This window comes from Oncorhynchus keta, chromosome 1, assembly GCF_023373465.1.
Source record: "Oncorhynchus keta strain PuntledgeMale-10-30-2019 chromosome 1, Oket_V2, whole genome shotgun sequence".
In the NCBI taxonomy this organism is placed as follows: domain Eukaryota; kingdom Metazoa; phylum Chordata; class Actinopteri; order Salmoniformes; family Salmonidae; genus Oncorhynchus; species Oncorhynchus keta.
Window position 1 is genome coordinate 91,214,668 of NC_068421.1, and position 6,389 is coordinate 91,221,056.

The 6,389-nt window shown below is 49.9% G+C and overlaps 1 long non-coding RNA gene across 2 annotated transcripts; it reads right to left on the reverse strand.

The window, feature by feature from the left end:
* Positions 1-3,505: 3,505 nt before the first annotated feature.
* Positions 3,506-5,660, reverse strand: LOC127908221 (uncharacterized). Of its 2 annotated transcripts, none has more exons than XR_008066399.1 (5): positions 4,875-5,660; positions 4,603-4,704; positions 4,297-4,364; positions 3,685-3,888; positions 3,506-3,582 (listed from the first exon to the last, which is right to left on the reverse strand). It is a non-coding gene; the product is annotated as an uncharacterized LOC127908221 (long non-coding RNA). The 2 variants fall into 2 exon arrangements; XR_008066398.1 differs by having other exon boundaries at positions 3,528-3,616.
* Positions 5,661-6,389: the final 729 nt, after the last annotated feature.

Sequence of the window (6,389 nt, forward strand, 5' to 3'; positions counted from 1 at the left end):
ACGTGCCCCCAACCAATTGTCTTTTTAAAAATGTATCTGCGTTGTTGTAACTTACTCTTCCCCCCTTTTTTGTACATAATGTTGCCGCTACCGTCTGGGGCGAAAATTACTTCTAGACATCAAGATTTTCTATAACTCACCACGGACGAGCAGAATCCTCTTTCTTCTTTCACGACTCTGACGAGCCCGAGGCGGAGGATATATACGGCTCCCTCGGGAACAGGTCCCGAGCCCCGTGATCCGCATGAAGAGGAGGCGGAGAAAGAGAGGTCGGAGAGCGGGATGTCTTCTGAGGAGTCGGAGGCGATCGAATAAACCTGACACTTCCCTCAATTCTGCTTGCAAACATGCAATCTTTGGACAATAAAATGGACGAGTTACTGGGAAGATTAAACTACCAAGGGGACATTAAAAAACGCACATGTTCTGCTTCACGGAGGCGTGGCTAAACGACAACAATATGAACATACAGCTGGCTGGTTGTACGATGTACCAGCAGGATAGAATAGTGGGGTCTGGTAAGACCAGGGTCGGCGATGTATGCATTTTTGTAAACAACAGCTGGTGCACGATATCTAAGGAAGTCTCGAGCTAATGCTCGCCTGAGGTAGAGTTTCTCATGATAAGCTGCAGACCACATTACCTACCGAGAGAGTTATCTATATTCTTTGTAGCTGTTTACATACCACCACAGTCAGAGGCTGGCACTAAGACAGCATTGAATGAGCTGAATACAGCCATAAGCAAACAAGAAAACGCTCACCCAGAGGCGGCGCTCCCAGCAGCCTGGGACTTTAATGCAGGGAAACTTAAATCAGTTTTACCAAATTTCTATCAGCATGTTAAATGTGCAACCAGAGGGAAAATAACTCTGGACTACCTATACTCCATACACAGAGAAGCATACAAAGCTCTCACCTCGCCCTTCATTTGGTCATATCTGACCATGATTCCATCCTCCTGATTCCTGCTTAGAAGCAAAAATTAAAACAGGAAACACCAGACTAGATCAATTTTAAAAAGTGGTCAGATGAAGCAGATGTTAAGATACAGGACTGTTTTGCTAGCACAGGACTGGTATATGTTCCGGGATTGAGGAGTACACCACATCTGTCATTGGCTTCATTAATAAGTGCATCGATGACGTCGTCCCCACAGTGACCCTACGCTACGGGGACGCCGGCTCCCCTACGCGAAGGACGCCGGCTCCCCTACGCGAAGGATGCCAAGACGGGACGGACGCCAAGACGATACGGGACGGACGCCAAGACGGGACGGACGCCAAGACGATACGGACGCCAAGACGATATACGGGACGGACGCCAAGACGATACGGGGCGGACGCCAAGACGATACGGGGCGGACGCCAAGACGATACGGGGCGGACGCCAAGACGATACGGGGCGGACGCCAAGACGATACGGGGCGGACGCCAAGACGATACGGGGCGGACGCCAAGACGATACGGGGCGGACGCCAAGACGTTACGGGACGGACGCCAAGACGATACGGACGCCAAGACGATATACGGGACGGACGCCAAGACGATACGGGGCGGACGCCAAGACGATACGGGGCGGACGCCAAGACGATACGGGACGGACGCCAAGACGATACGGGACGGACGCCAAGACGATACGGGACGGACGCCAAGACGATACGGGGCGGACGCCAAGACGATACGGGGCGGACGCCAAGACGATACGGGGCGGACGCCAAGACGATACGGGACGGACGCCAAGACGATACGGGACGGACGCCAAGACGATACGGGACGGACGCCAAGACGATACGGGGCGGACGCCAAGACGATACGGGACGGACGCCAAGACGATACGGGACGGACGCCAAGACGATACGGGACGGACGCCAAGACGATACGGGACGGACGCCAAGACGATACGGGACGGACGCCAAGACGATACGGGGCGGACGCCAAGACGCTACGGACAAAGACAAGGACGCCATCTCAGGGACGGACGCCAAGGATGAGGGCGGACGCCAAGACGCATGTTACGGACGCCAAGACGATACGGACGCCAAGACATAGCTCGGGACGGACTCAAGACGTGGGCGGACGCCAAGACTATTTGTTTCGACGCCAAGACGGCAGCATACGGACGTACACTGTGGAACAGCAAGACCTGATATTCTGGACGGACGCCAAGACCGGTATTCTGACACCGGGCGGAACAAGACATAACCTGGTATTCTGTACCGTGGCAGACGCAAGACATAACCGGGTATTCGTACACTGGTTGAACGCCATAACCTGGTATTCTGGGCGGACGCCAAGACGACATAACCTGGTATTCTGTACGGTGCCAAGACATAACCTGGTATTCTGGGACTATACGCCACGTAAAGACATAACCGGACGCTGGACTGTGGGAACGCCATAACCTGGTATTCTGTACACTGTGTTGAACAGCATAACCTGGTATTCTGGACGGACGCCAAGACGACCGGACGCCAAGACACCGGGCGACGCCAACCTGGTATTCTGTACACTGGTTGGACGCCAAGACCTGGTATTCTGGACGGACGCATAACCTGATTCTGTACACCGTGTTGACGCATAACCTGGTATTCTGGACGGACGCCAAGACGATAACCTGGGACGGACGCTGTGTTGAACAACATAACCTGGATTCTGTACGCTGTGTTGAACGGGACATACGCCTGGATTCTGTACACGGACGAACAACATAACCTGGTATTCGCCACACCGGGTTGACGCCAAGACGATAACCGGACGCCAAGACGGGACGCAAGACATACGGGACGGACGCCAAGTTGAACAGCATAACCTGGTATTCTGTACACTGTGTTGAACAGACATAACCTGGTATTCGCCAAGACGTGTTGGGGCGGACGCCATAACCTGGTACTGGGCGGACGCCAAGAACAGCATAACCTGGTACTGACGCCAAGACGAACACGCAAGACCTGGTACTGGACGGACGCCAAGACCTGGTATTCTGTACACGCCAAGAACAACGGGATAACCAAGACTGTACACGGTGTTGACGCAACGCCAAGGTATTCTGTACACTGGTTGAACAGCATAACCTGATTCTGGACACGTGTTGAACAGCATAACCTGGTATTCTGTACACCGTGTTGAACAACATAACCTGGTACGGACGCCGTGTTGAAGAACATAACCGGTATTCTGTACACTGTGTTGAACAACATAACCTGGTATTCTGTACACCGTGTTGAACAACATAACCTGGTATTCTGTACACCAAGTTGAACAGCATAACCTGGTATTCTGTACACCGTGTTGAACAACACAAGACCTGTGGGCGGACGCCTGTACACTGTGTTGAAAAATAAGCTCTGGTATTCAGAGACAGAGCTGTGGATGAACAGCATAACCTGAGTTTTGTACACCGTTAGACACACAAACCTGGTATTCTGTACGCTTGTTGAACAACATAACCTGGTATTCTGTACACCGTGTTGAACAGGAGAGTACTATTTGTTTCACATTGTTGAACAGCATAACCTGGTATTCTGTACACTGTGTTGAACAGCATAACCTGGTATTCTGTACACTGTGTTGAACAACATAACCTGGTATTCTGTACACTGTGTTGAACAACATAACCTGGTATTCTGTACACTATGTTGAACAACATAACCTGGTATTCTGTACACCGTGTTGAACAGCATAACCTGGTATTCTGTACACTGTGTTGAACAACATAACCTGGTATTCTGTACACTGTGTTGAACAGCATAACCTGGTATTCTGTACACTGTGTTGAACAGCATAACCTGGTATTCTGTACACTGTGTTGAACAGCATAACCTGGTATTCTGTACACCGTGTTGAACAACATAACCTGGTATTCTGTACACCGTGTTGAACAACATAACCTGGTATTCTGTACACTGTGTTGAACAGCATAACCTGGTATTCTGTACACCGTGTTGAACAGCATAACCTGGTATTCTGTACACCGTGTTGAACAGCATAACCTGGTATTCTGTACACCGTGTTGAACAGCATAACCTGGTATTCTGTACACCGTGTTGAACAGCATAACCTGGTATTCTGTACACCGTGTTGAACAAAGTAACCTGGTATTCTGTACACTGTGTTGAACAGCATAACCTGGTATTCTGTACACTGTGTTGAACAGCATAACCTGGTATTCTGTACACCGTGTTGAACAAAGTAACCTGGTATTCTGTACACTGTGTTGAACAGCATAACCTGGTATTCTGTACACTGTGTTGAACAGCATAACCTGGTATTCTGTACACTGTGTTGAACAACATAACCTGGTATTCTGTACACCGTGTTGAACAACATAACCTGGTATTCTGTACACCGTGTTGAACAACATAACCTGGTATTCTGTACACTGTGTTGAACAGCATAACCTGGTATTCTGTACACTATGTTGAACAGCATAACCTGGTATTCTGTACACCGTGTTGAACAACATAACCTGGTATTCTGTACACTGTGTTGAACAACATAACCTGGTATTCTGTACACCGTGTTGAACAACATAACCTGGTATTCTGTACACTATGTTGAACAGCATAACCTGGTATTCTGTACACCGTGTTGAACAGCATAACCTGGTATTCTGTACACTGTGTTGAACAACATAACCTGGTATTCTGTACACTGTGTTGAACAACATAACCTGGTATTCTGTACACCGTGTTGAACAGCATAACCTGGTATTCTGTACACTGTGTTGAACAGCATAACCTGGTATTCTGTACACTGTGTTGAACAACATAACCTGGTATTCTGTACACCGTGTTGAACAGCATAACCTGGTATTCTGTACACTGTGTTGAACAACATAACCTGGTATTCTGTACACTGTGTTGAACAGCATAACCTGGTATTCTGTACACCGTGTTGAACAGCATAAGCGTTCCTCAAGTCAACCTCTATTCATCCGTAGAGGGTTGGTCCACCTCATGTATCCAGTCTGGTCCTCACATCTCAGTGTGAGGTGGTGAGAGCCACAGAAGCCAAACACCCTACCCTAGTGTGTGTGTGTGTGTGTGTGTGTGTGTGTGTGTGTGTGTGTGTGTGTGTGTGTGTGTATACATACATACACTGCCGATTTTGCAGGTTTTCCTACTTACAAAGCATGTAGAGGTCTGTAATTTAAGTAGGAAAATCAACAGTGTATCAAATACTTGTTCTCCCCACTGTATGTGTGTCTTCTACTATTAAAACAACGATGCAGTAAAATTATTTCCATTTGCAAAGTCCGTCTTTACTGTCTGGCGGTATCAGTAGCTGTAAGCAGGGCTATACAGGAAAGCAATTGGTGACTGGAACAGGAAGAATTAAAGTTAGAGGACAATAGGCCTCCATGAGTTTCCTGCCTTCTCTGCTGCTGTTGTTGGAGTGAAGCCTACTGCTAAAACAAATACCTTACTTCCAGGGTTTCCACTATACAGTGGACGCTCTGTTGTTGTGTCACTCACACACAACCTCAGTGCTTCTCCATGTTAAGCCCAGACATTCACACAGCCCAACCACTAGCCAGGAGTCAGTAGCCGGTAGCCACTAGACCCTAGACTAGCCACTAGCCGGTAGCCACTAGCCACCTAGCCCCTAGACTAGCCACCTAGCCCCTAGACTAGCCCCTAGACTAGCCACCTCGCCCCTAGACTAGCCACCTAGCCCCTACACTAGCCACCTAGCCCCTAGACTAGCCACTAGACTAGCCACTAGCTCCTAGACTAGCCACTAGACTAGCCACCTAGACTAGCCACCTAGCCCCTAGACTAGCCACCTAGCCCCTAGACTAGCCACCTAGCCCCTAGACCATCCACTAGCCCCTAGACCATCCACTAGCCCCTAGACTAGCCACTAGCCAGTTGCCCCTAGACTAGCCACTAGAAAAAGCAGTAGCCACTAGACTAGCCAGTAGCCCCTAGACTAGCCACTAGCCCCTAAACTAGCCACTAGCCTCTAAACTAGCCGCTAGCCACTAGCCAGTAGCCGCTAGCCACTAGCCACAAGCCGCTAGCCAGTAGCCACAAGCCCCTAGCCAGTAGCCACTAGCCCCTAGCCAGTAGCCACTAGCCCCTAGCCAGTAGCCACTAGCCAGTAGCCACAAGCCCCTAGCCAGTAGCCACAAGCCCCTAGCCAGTAGCCACAAGCCCCTAGCCAGTAGCCACAAGCCCCTAGCCAGTAGCCACAAGCCCCTAGCCACAAGCCCCTAGCCAGTAGCCACTAGACCCTAGACTAGCCCATAGACTAGCCACTAGCCCCTAGCCAGTAGCCACTAGCCCCTAGACTAGTCAGTAGCCACCAGACTAGCCAGTAGCCACCAGACTAGCCAGTAGCCACCAGACTAGCCAGTAGCCACTAGGCCAATGCCAGGTTCAAGCCC